The 12,439-nt window shown below is 45.4% G+C and overlaps 1 long non-coding RNA gene across 2 annotated transcripts; it reads right to left on the minus strand.

Annotated features, from left to right (window-relative positions):
- Positions 1-366: 366 nt before the first annotated feature.
- LOC129534239 (uncharacterized) lies at positions 367-11,471 on the minus strand. Of its 2 annotated transcripts, none has more exons than XR_008680749.2 (3): positions 11,157-11,470; positions 9,166-9,301; positions 367-2,281 (listed from the first exon to the last, which is right to left on the minus strand). It is a non-coding gene; the product is annotated as an uncharacterized lncRNA (long non-coding RNA). The 2 variants fall into 2 exon arrangements; XR_008680751.2 differs by lacking the exon at positions 367-2,281 and adding an exon at positions 4,328-4,392 and having other exon boundaries at positions 11,157-11,471.
- Between the last annotated feature and the right edge of the window lie 968 nt (positions 11,472-12,439).

Consider the following 12,439-nt stretch of genomic DNA (forward strand, 5'->3'; position numbering starts at 1 on the left):
CGAAACAGAGCTGCCTCTTCCCAAGCCCTGATGAGGCCACGCTTGGTGCCAGCCATTAAAAATAAAAGCCCGTTAAACTTTCAGGACATGCTTGCACATTTTTGGGCACCGCCAAGTTTTCAAGATTTGAGCCAGTTCAGTGATAGTATCAGCAGACCAGCATCTCCTAGGCAATGAAAGTAGTTACCATGGAAACCCCAGAGCTGCACCCATCAACAGCTTTACAATTTTGACAGTTCAGAAAGTGACTATTTAGGAATTTCAATTAGAGCAGAAACATACACATTTAGATGAACAAAATGCTTAAAAAGTCTATAGGAAATGATTTAGATACATATAAATATATATTTTAAATCAGAAGGCAGACTCCTAAATATATTCTGCGTGTAGAAGTGAATTTCAGGAATAATGTAAAAAGCACTTGGTAACGAAAAAAGATGTTAAAGTTCTTTTATCCCTTTTCCTTCCTTGGAAAGGAAATAGGCACCAAGAATAAATAAGTTGTGAAAAATGATCAGCGGATTTTTTTAACAGGGTAGTCACAATATGCCATGCTTGTTAAGTCAGAACTTGTGCATATTATTAAGAAATATTTTAGAATTTTATATTTGCCAATTCCTCATATTTGAACAGTTCTGGCAGGGTAGTCTTTCTTACAACTCTGCTGTAAGAGCTATAACTTTTTTTTCCTTTTTATAATAAAGGAAACTGAGGTTGCTAAGGATGGATGGGCTCCACACAGTGGATTCCAAATCAGGACCAGACTCAAATCACTTTGAGCCCTGGTTACTCTTTAATTCACTGGCAACAACAGCTGCTCAAATGAAAAGAGCCACATCAACAAATCCTTCAAACAGAAAGTCAGGCCCCGTTAAATAAAATATACACAAAGCCGAAAACTCAGATCTATAATAAAAGAAACAGGTCCTGTTACTAGAGATACACAATGGTAATAGCAATAATATTAATTTGCAATGGTTAATACTAATATTAATACTAATGCCAACTTCACTGCTAAGAATAGCTGTGCTAGTTATCTTGGTTTTTCTCCTCCATCAGATCCAAGCTCTATGCCCCTCAAAACTGAACCCATGGACTGCTTCTTGTGGGCTCACTTGCCCTCTGCTTCTGGCTGATTTGGCAATGGAGACATACAGAGGAGATCAGAAGGTGGGAGGAGAGAAAGGTTGGTGTGTTCATTCCTCCAATCCCCACCTTGCCTCTTGCACAGCTCCAGCCTCAGGCTAGTTCTTGGTCCTTTCACCATGCTTCATTGATTCCTGAAACCTGCTACCACCTGTGTAAATAGTATCAACATTAAATAACTCTTCAGTTAAACTCTTATCTGCACTACGTATGCCCTGCCCAGACCCGATTGTTACAATAATGAATGCTTATACAAATCCTATATAAATGCTTACTCTTTTTTTTTTTTCTTTTTTTTTTTGAGACGGAGTCTCTCTGTCGTCCAGGCTAGAGTACAATGGCCTGATCTCAGCTCACTGCAACCTCCGCCTCCTGGGTTCAAGTGATTCTCCTGCCTCAGCCTCCTGAGTAGCTGGAATTACAGGCACCCGCCACCACGCCAGGCTAACTTTTTTGTATCTTTTGTAGAGATGGGGTTTCACCGTGTTGGCCAGGGTGGTCTCGAACTCCTGACCTCATGATCCACCCACCGTGGCCTCCCAAAGTGTTGGGATTACAGGCGTGAGCAACCGCATCTGGCCATAAATGCTTACTCTTAACTCTGCCCCTATTCTAAATGCTTTATGTATATTTAACCTTTGCAATAACCCTATGAGGTAGATGCTGTTGCTCCATCCATTTTATAGATTAAAAAATTAAGGCAGGAACTTTGGAAATGCTTTTTGCATGGATTATTTCCTTGATCCTCATGACTCCCCTATGGGTTGAGGGTAGGGAACTGTGATACAAGACAGAAAAGTTAGGAGACAACTCAAGGGTGCTCAGCTATGAAGCCAACCTCTGTGCCTCCTTGCTCTGTGGATGTCCTCTTGCCCCGTTCTGATACTTTTCTCTGGTTTTGTCCAATTAGAGGTGTAGGATTCCATTCCATGCCATTGTTTTAATCTTCAGCTCTGGCTTTCTGTCAGGAGCCCTCACTTGGGGAACAGGAGAAAAAGGATTTGCCTGGGTAGCAGTGCTGCTGCCGATGGCAGAGAGAGGAGATGGGGCTTCCTGGCTTCTTTTGGCTCCTGGGTCCTCTCTTGTGGCTGAGTGAAAGGAATGCTCAATCCTGGTCTTGGGGTTTTCTGGTGCCCTGTGATGTTTTAAAACAAGGCAGTTAGAACCACTTTGGGGCAAGGGGATGGCGGAAAGGGAAGTAGGAGGTACTAATTAAAACCTGTGGAAAGGGTTTTAAAGTTCCCATACCAAGAAAAGTTAACATACCAAGAATATCGTTACTGCTGGTCTACAGCAACTTCTTCTCCTTGCTTGTCCCCACACCCCATGCTGCCTCACCTGCACTTCAGGTGCAAGCTGCCCCTTTGGATAATTTCCTTCTGTTTATTTCCTAAGGTTTTCTTGTTGTTCATTTTGGTTAGATGTTACCTTCTAGGGAAAGTGAAGGGGGCAGAGAATAAGTCTCGTAAGGCATGAAGTGTCCTGGGTCCAGCGCTCCACGTGGGTGGGCCTGGCCATTTTCATTAGTAATAACAGATGCGCTGCACAACCATTCAGGATCAGCTACCATCCTGGGCACTGCAACAAAGAACTAACCAAACAAATAAACAAACCAATCCACAGACAAAATTCCTGACCTGGAAGGACCATGAAGGCAAAGAGGCATCTATCTCACTGGGCACTGAGACAAAGAATTCAAACCAAACCAAACCAAACCAGACTAAACCAAACAAAAACCAATGCACACAGACACACAGACACACAGACACACACACACACACACACACACACACACACACACCCTAGCCTGGAAAGATCCTAAAGGTAAAGAGATATCTCATTCACTATTCTTCCCCCAGAGCCTGGCCTGACACCTGTAACACAGAAAGAGTTTAATAGATAGTTGATAAATCAGTGGGTAAATAAATGATTGAATATTCTATTCACACTATAGACAAACATGATGAGTGATAAAGCATCGAAGTGAAAGAACTTGAGACAGGGTTCTACTGCTCACTCCAGGGAGTCTCTGACTGCCTAGGAACGACTGATACTGGTCTAGGACTTGCTTCTGTGTCTGCAGGACTTCCTGGAGCCTAGAAGTGGGGCTTAGCTGGGAGGCTGAAAAGGTGGGAAAAGCTCATTCATAACCCTGTGTGCCTTTCTCCAAATACCTTTGAGCTGCCAACCTGAGTCATAATTCCTCTGCCCTCCTCCAGGATCTAGAGTATGAGGCTAAAAGAGGGAGAGCCCACCCCTAAAGCAAAGGGGTACAGCCTGGTACATGCAGCAGCTTTGGGCTCCAGTCATCAAGCTGTGTCCAAGGTCGATCCACAAGTTATAGCTATGAGGAGAGCCCTCCCCTTCTCTTGATGTTTGTCCAATGAAGAGGTCACATTTAGCAGCCTTGTGTATGGCTGACATGGCCCTAGATATCTCTCCTTCCTTTCAATGATGGCAACAGAAAGCAAGAGGCTCATTGTCTCTAGGGCCCACTCTTCCTGCTCTTCCCTCTACTTCCCACAGGCACAGGAGCCTCACCCTATGGCCACCACTACAGGCCCACAGGGAGTACTGCCAGGCTTCCACGGATGTTTGCTTAAGGCCCAAGGGCTCTTCAGTCAGATTGCAGTGGATGTTGCCAAACCTGGGACTCACCACTTCAGAGCAGTGGGCTCCCCTGTGGCCCAGCCAGGTCTGGAAATGCCATCCAAGAGCCAAGGCCTGGAGTCGGGGCCCGAAGAGCCCACATGATGCTCTTCCCACCTGTGGCTGAGCTGGAACCTAAAATGCAAGTCAGATACACTGATGACTAGTAGAACACAATATGCCAGCCTTGGTCTTGGCCATGGCTGGTTGATGTATGGGAGGTCTTAGAGCCTCCAGGTGGGCACAGGATTTGAAAGCTTAGGCTGATCTTAAGGGCTGGAATACCATTTCCTGCCCTGGGGACAGATTATGTTGACCCCCAAAATCCTGGCAAGGGGCTGGGATAGGAGCTCAGATGTTCATTATTTTTATTTCTTAAGAAAAACGGAATGACATTTAGAGCTTTCCTATGGTATTAGAGAGATAGTTGAAAAAATACATATTTAGCCAGAAAAAAAGAGTGAAGAAATACAGCACTACTTTTGCAACTGATGCTGGCCACAGACCTCAAAGCTGTTCAGCTCCTGTTATCAGACTCTCCTGTGCAGTCCTCATGTCTGTTCACCAGTGTGTTTTCCAGTGTAGATTTTAACCTTTCTATTTTCAATTGAGAAGGGAAGAAATGATTAATCATTACTTTCAAGTAATTGTGAGGCTTTTGGACTTAAACAGCTATGACTTTTGGTTAAAAATTACCTTAGGACATTTATTATTTTGAAACAAATTGCTTCCATTATTTAAAAACTGCACATAATTCTTACACTTATCTCTAAAATGTTTACAATTATATAATGCATTTAAATGTAACTTTATTCCCAAAGCACGTTTATATTCTGGTTCATGGTCACACCACAATGCTCAGCATTCTGATGTAGCTCAGCAGAGGTACCTACCCTATCACTGAGACGCAGAGACAATCACAGACCTAGCGCCACCTGGTTTCCTTGTATGAAGCAGGATTTGAACCTGAGTGTGTCTGAATCTAAAATGTGTGCTCTTGTCAACATGGTTGCATCGAGGGTTTGGTTTCCTCTAGGCACATCTGGTAAACCCCATTCTTTAGTATCATTCTAACCCCATTCAACCAGCATTCCCTCTGCCCTTAGTAGAGAGCAGGCTCTGTGCTAGCTTAGCTAGGTCAGGGGATACAGAAATGAGTAGGTCACAGTCTACTCAAGGAAACAGGCACATAAAGAAATATTTACCAATGAGTCTTCATTCTTCACCCGATTTAGCTTTGCAGCAAACCTCCAGAGCCCATATTAAAAACATCCATGGAACAGCCTACAAAACACACACATGCACAAATACACACACACACACACACACACACACATGCACAGGCACATACACCAACTATTGCCCATTGGGGAAGATGAGGTCAAGTAAACTTATATGAAGCAAAAGAAAATAATTTCCTGGACCTTGTCTAATTGATTTCAAGGTTTGTGGTCCACCTTTAGATATGATGTGCAATAATTCCATCTCTCCAAGGAGGAACTCTGACGTTAGTAAAATCATTATGGGGCTCTTCTGGTATTCCCAAAGCAGTTAATGGAAGAAGGATGGACACCCAGCCTCCTCTCTCATTAGTGCCTTCAGGGTCTTCAGCCAGATCAATTCCGCAGCCTTCCACCCTTTCTTCTGCAGCCTATTACTTAGTCCTTGAATGGGACCTGCTACAGGGCTGAATCTTTTAACTTTTTTTAAAAAAGACTTCATTTTTTTTTTTTTCCTGAGATGGAGTCTCGCTCTGTCACCCAGGCTGTAGTGCAGTGGCGTGATCTTAGCTCACTGCAACCTCCGCCTCCCAGGTTCAAGCAATTCTCCTGTCTCAGTCTCCTAAGTAGCTAGGATTACAGGCATGTGCCACCATGCCTGGCTACTTTTTGTGTTTTTAGTAGAGACGGGGTTTCACCATGTTGGCCAGGCTGGTCTTGAACTCCTGACCTTATAATCCGCCCTCCTTGGCCTCCCAAAATGCTGGGATTACAGGTGTGAGCCACTGCCCCCAGCTAAGACTTCATTTTTTAGAGCAGTTTGAGGTTCACAGCAAAATTGAGCAGAAGGTATAGAGATTTTCCATGTGTCTCCTGCCCCTACAGATGCATAGCCTCCTCCATTATCAACCCAGCCCCAACTAGAGCAGTACACTTGTCACTTTCATGCACGTCCGTGTGAAGAGACCACCAAACAGGCTTTCTGTGAGCAATAAAACTTTTAATCACCTGGGTGCAGGTGGGCTGAGTCCGAAAAGAGTCAGCGAAGGGAGATAGGGGTGGGGCCGTTTTATACGATTTGGGTAGGTAAAGGAAAATTACAGTCAAAGGGGGGTTGTTCTCTGGCGGGCAGGAGTGGGGGTCACAAGGTGCTCAGTGGGGGAGCTTTTTGAGCCAGGATGAGCCATGAAAAGGACTTTCACAAGGTAATGTCATCACTTAAGGCAAGGACCGGCCATTTACACTTCTTTTGTGGTGGAATGTCATCAATTAAGGTGGGGCAAGGCATATTCACTTCTTTTGTGATTCTTCAGTTACTTCAGGCCATCTGGGCGTATATATGTGCAAGTCACAAGGGATGCGATGGCTTGGCTTGGGCTCAGAGGCCTGACATTCCTGCCTTCTTATATTAATAAGAAAAATAAAACAAAATAGTGTTGAAGTGTTGGGGCGGTGAACATTTTTGGGGGGTGGTATGGAGAGAGAATGAGCGATGTTTCTCAGGGCTGCTTCAAGCGGGATTAGGGGCAGCGTGGGAACCTAGAGTGGGAGAGATTAAGCTGAAGGGAGGTCTTGTGGTAAGGGGTGATATTATGGGGATGTTAGAAGAAACATTTGTCGTATAGAATGATTGGTGATGGCCTAGATACGGTTTTGTATGAATTGAAAAACTAAATGGAATAAGAGAAGGAGAAAAACAGGTATAAAAGGTCTAAGAATTGGGACGACTCAGGACATCTGATTAGAGAGTGCCTAAGGAGATTCAGCATAGTCCTGCCAGCAAAGATTATTTATTTACTTCAAGAGTTAAGAGTGGCAGTTTGGGGATAGCACCAGGAGATATCAGCTGTGATGGCTTGGAGAAACAGTGTAAACCCGCAGTGTAAACAAGAGCAGGGCATGTATGAGTAGTTGAGAACGGTGAATAGGAGTATGACTAGACAGAAGATAGTAGGGATGACAAGTTTTTTTGGGGCACAGTCTAAGTTGGTCTGGTGTCTGGAATGAGACTGGGGCCTAATAAAAAGGAGCATCTATACAGGAGCTCAAATGGGCTGTACCCTGTAGCATTCCGAGGACAGGCCTGAATTCTGAGAAGGGAAAGTGGTAAAAGTATTGTCCAGTCCTTTTTAAGTTGGTGGCTGAGCTTGGTGAGGTGTGTTTTTAAAAGACCTTTAGTCCATTCTACTTTTCTTGAAGACAGAGGACCGTAAGGGATATAAAGGTTTCACTGAATACTAAAAGCCTGAAAAACTGCTTGGCTGATTTGACTAATAAAGGCTGGTCTGTTATCAGACTGTATAGAGGTGGGAAGGCTAAACTGAGGAATTATGTCTGACAGAAGGGAAGAAATGACTGCGGTGGCCTTCTCAGACCCTGTAGGAAAGGCCTCTACCTATCCAGTGAAAGTATCTACCTAGACTAAGAGGTATTTTATTTATCTGACTTGGGGCATGTTGAGTAAAGCTAATTTGCCAGTCCTGGGTGGGGCAAATCCTTGAGCTTGATGTGTAGGGAAGGGAAGGGGCCTGAATAATCCCTGAGGAGTAATAGAATAGCAGATGGAACACTGAGAAGTTATTTCCTTGAGGATAGATTTCCACGATGGAAAGGAAATGAGAGGTTCTAAGAGGCGGGCTAGTGGCTTGTACTATAGTATAACCTGCCTTTGCTGGTGTGTGGCGATTAGGCCTGGTGTAACTGCCATCAATAAATCAAGCGTGATCAGGGTGAGGAACAGGAAAGAAAGAAATTTGGGGAAATGGGGTGAATGTCAGGTGGATCAGAGAGATACAGTCATGGGGGTCAGGTGTGGTATCAGGAATAATGTGGGAGGCCGGATTGAAGTCTGGGCCAGGAACAACGATAACTGTGGGAGACTCAACAAAGAGTGAGTACAGCTGAAGGAGCGGGGGAGCAGAAAGTATATGCATCAGGTATGAGGAAGAAAATAGATTTTGGAAGTTATGAGAACTGTAGAGAGTGAGTTGAGCATAGTTTGTGATTTTGAGGGCCTCTAAAAGTATTAAAGCAGCGGCGGCCGCTGCACGCAGACATGAGGGCTAGGCTAAAACAGTAAGGTCAAGTTGTTTGGACAGAAAGGCTGCAGGGTGTGGTCCTGGCTCTTGTGTAAGAATTCTGACAGCTAACCATGCCTAGGAAGGAAAGGAGTTGTTGTTTTGTAGAAGGTGCTTGGGTTTGAGAGAGCAGTCGGACACGATTGGCAGGGAGAGCACGTGTGTTTTTATGAGAATTATGCTTAGATAGGTAACAGATGAGGAAGAAATTCGGGCTTGATTGAAGTAATGGGGGCTGTCTGTGAAGCTTTGCGGCAGTACAGCCTAGGTAATTTGCTGAGCTTCATGGGTGTCAGGGTCAGTCCAAGTGAAAGCGAAGAGAGGCTGGGATTAAGGGTGCAAAGGAATAGTAAAGAAAGCATGTTTGAGATCTAGAACAGAATAATGGGTTGTAAAGGCAGGTATTGAGGATAGGAGAGTATATGGGTTTGGCACCATGGGGTGGATAGGCAAAACAATTTGGTTGATAAGGCGCAGATCCTGAACTAACTTGTAAGGCTTGTCTGGTTTTAGGACAGGTAAAATGGGGGAGTTGTAAGGAGAGTTTATAGGCTTTAAAAGGCCATGCTGTAGCAGGCGAGTGATAACAGGCTTTAATCCTTTCAAAGCATGCTGTGGGATGGGATATTGGCATTGAGCGGGGTAAGGGTGATTAGGTTTTAATGAGATGGTAAGGGGTGCATAATCGGTCGCCAAGGAGGGAGTAGAGGTATCTTATACTTGTGGGTTAAGGTGGGGGGATACAAGAGGAGGACGCAAAGGAGGCTTTGGATTGGGAAGAAGGGCAGCAATGAGATGCAGCTGTAATCCAGGAATAGTCAGGGAAGCAGATAATTTAGTTAAAGTGTCTCAGCCTAATAAGGGAACTGGGCAGGTGGGGATAGCTTAAACGAGTATTGTTTAAGTTGGCACCAGAGTTGGGGAGTTTTAAGAGGTTTAGAAGCCTGGCCGTCAATACCCACAACAGTTATGGAGGCAAGGGAAACAGGACCTTGAAAAGAAGGTAATGTGGAGTGGGTAGCCTCCGTATTGACTAAGAAGGGGACGGGCTCACCTTCCACTGTGAGAGTTACCTGAAGCTCGGCGTCCATGATGGTCTAGGGGGCTTCCGAGGCGATCGGGCAGCGTCAGTCTTCAGCTGCTAAGCCGAGAAGATCTGGGAAGCAGTCAGAGAGCCTTGGGCCAGAGTTCCAGGGCCTCTGGAAGTGGCTGCCAGGTAAGTTGAACAGTCCGATTTTCAGTGGGGTCCCACACAGATGGGACGCGGCTTAGGAGGAATCCCGGGCTGTGGGCATTCCTTGGCCCAGTGGCCAGATTTCCAGGACGTGTAGCAAGCTCCTGGGGAAGGAGGTTCTGGAGGAACGTCTGGCTGCTGCGGTTCAGGCGTTTGGAAGTTCTTGTGTGCTGGAGATGTGGCTGGGGTTTGTCTCACAGTGGAGGCAAGGAATTGCAACTTTTTTCTGTTATTGTACACCTTGAAGGTGAGGTTAATTAAGTCATGTTGTGGGGTTTCGGGGCCAGATTCCAATTTTTGGAGTTTTATTTAATGTCGGGAGCAGATTGGGTAATAAAATGAATATTGAGAATAAGACGGCCTTTTGACCTTTTAGGGTCTAGGGCTGTAAAGCGTCTCAGGGTTGCTGCCAAACGAGCCATGAACTAGGCTGGATTTTTATATTTGATGAAAAAGAGCCTAAACGCTTCTGATTTGGGATAAAGAAAAAGGAGCATTAACCTTGATTATGCCTTTGGCTCCAGCCACCTTTTTAAGAGTAAATTGCTGGGCAGGTGGGGAGGGCTAGTCACAGAACAAAACTGTAAGCTGGACCGGGTGTGAGGAGGGGAGGTGATAAAAGGATTATAGGGTGGAGGAGCGGAGGCTGAGGAAGAATTGGGACCTAGCTCAACCTGGCGAGGAGCAGCCTTGGGAGGAAGGGAGAGGTCAGATGGGTCTGTAGAAAAGGAAGATTAGAAAGACTCAGGGACGCTTGGGGTTGGTACTGAGGGGACAGGTGGGAGGGAAAGAAGGAAGATTTGGGACGAGTTGCACTGGGCACAGAGACTAGGAAGGGACTGATGTGTAAAAGAATGCCTGGATGTCAGGCATCTCAGACCGTTTGCCTATTTTATGACAAGAATTATTTAGATTTTGCAGGATGGAAAAATTCAAAGTGCCATTTTCTGGCTATTTGGAACTACTGTCGAGTTTGTATTGGGGTCAAGCAGCATTGTAGAAGAAAATAAGGCATTTAGGTTTTAGGTCAGGTGTGAGTTGAAGAGGTTTTAAGTTTTTGAGAACACAGGCCAAGGGAGTAGAAGGAGGAATGGAGGGTGGAAGGTTGCCCATAGTGAAGGAAGCAAGCCTAGAGAAAAGAGAGAGTAGAGAAATGGAGGGAAGGGGTTCAGGGATTCTTACCTTCCAGAAAAGTGGGAAAAGGGGTTGGGGCGCAGAGATAAGAGGTCGGGGCATGGAAATAAGGGATTGGGGTGCAGAGATATAAGAGGTTGGGGCGTGGAAATAAGGGACTGGGGCACAGAGATACGAGGTTGGGGCACGGGAATAAGGGATTGGGGCACAGAGATAAGAGGTTGGGGCACGGAAATAAGGGATTGGGGGTTCTTGCCCCATAGAAAAGTGGGACTTGCCGCTAAGGGTGAAGGAGAAGGGGTTGAGGGGTACTTGCCCCTCCCCCAGAAAGGCAGAGAAGGGGTAGAGACAAGGAGAGAAGGGGTTGGGGTACTTGCCCCTTTCCCAGAAAAGCGGGACTTGCCACTAAGGGTGAAGGACCAAGGCAGGCGTCCCTGCGTGGTCTGACACTTTTGAAACGTGTGAATAATCAGAGAGGTGTCCCTACAATGATTAAACACCAAGGGAAGGCTGCCTTCCCTGTCCGTGACCAGCACTGGAGTTTTGGGTCCACGGATAAAACGTGTCTCGTTTGTCTTTCCCAGAAAATGAAAGGAATTGAAATTAAGAGAAGGGAGAGATTGAAGAGTGGAAAGGAGAAAGTGGTTGAGGGACAGTGAGAGAGGTTGGAGAAGAGAGTAAAAAGAGGCCGCTTACCTGATTTAAAATTGGTGAGATGTTTCTTGGGCTGGTCGGTCTGAGGACCTGAGGTCGTAGGTGGATCTTTCTCACGGAGCAAAGAACAGGAGGACAGGGGATTGATCTCCCAAGGGAGGTCCCCCGATCCGAGTCACGGCACCAAATTTCATGCGCATCAGTGTGAAGAGACCACCAAACAGGCTTTGTGTGAGCAATAAAGCTTTTAATCACCTGGGTGCAGGTGGGCTGAGTCTGAAAAGAGAGTCAGCGAAGGGATCGGCGTGGGGCCATTTTATACGATTTGGGTAGGTAAAGGAAAATTAAAGTCAAAGGGGGGATTGTTCTCTGGCGGGCAGGAGTGGGGATCACAAAGTGCTCAGTGGGGGAGCTTTTTGAGCCTGGATGAGCCAGGAAAAGGACTTTCACAAGGTAATGTCATCACTTAAGGCAAGGACTGGCCATTTACACTTCTTTTGTGGTGGAATGTCATCAGTTAAGGTGGGGCAAGGCATATCACTTCTTTTGTGATTCTTCAGTTACTTCAGGCCATCTGGGCATATATGTGCAAGTCACAGGGGATGCGATGGCTTGGCTTGGGCTCAGAGGCCTGACAGTCACCATTGATACATCTACATTGATTTATCATTATCACTCAGAGTCCACAGTTTATATTAGGATTCGCTCTTGGTGTTGGATGTCCTATGGGCTTGGACAAATTTATGATGGTGTATATCTACCATTATAGTATCCTACAGAGTAGTTTTACTGCCTGAAAATCGTCTGTACTCTGCCTGTTCATCCCTCCCTCCCCTCTAACCTCTGGCGATCACTGATCTTATTCCTGTTTCCATAATTTTGCTTTTCCAGGATGTCACACAGTTAGAGTCATAAAGTATGTAACCTTTTCAGATTGGCTTGTTTCACTTAGTACTATGCATGTAAACTTCCTCCATGTCTTTTCATGGCTTGGTAGCCCATTTTGTTTTAGTGCTGGATGATATTCCTTTGTCTGAATGTGCCACAGTTTGTCCATTCACCTAATGAAGGACATCTTGGTTGTCTCCATGTTTTGGCAACTATAGACAAGCCATTGTAAACATCCTGTGTAGGTTTTTGTGTGGACATACATTTCCAACTCATTTGGGTGCATACCAGGGAGCGTGATTGCTGGATCATATGGTAAGAGCATGTTTAGTTTTGTAAGAAACTGTCAACTGGTCCTCTAAAGTGGCTGTACACTTTTGCATTTCCACCAGTGATAAATGAGAGTTCCTGTTGCTCCGTATCCTCACTAGCATTTG

Source organism: Gorilla gorilla, chromosome 5, assembly GCF_029281585.2.
Source record: "Gorilla gorilla gorilla isolate KB3781 chromosome 5, NHGRI_mGorGor1-v2.1_pri, whole genome shotgun sequence".
NCBI classification, from domain to species: domain Eukaryota; kingdom Metazoa; phylum Chordata; class Mammalia; order Primates; family Hominidae; genus Gorilla; species Gorilla gorilla.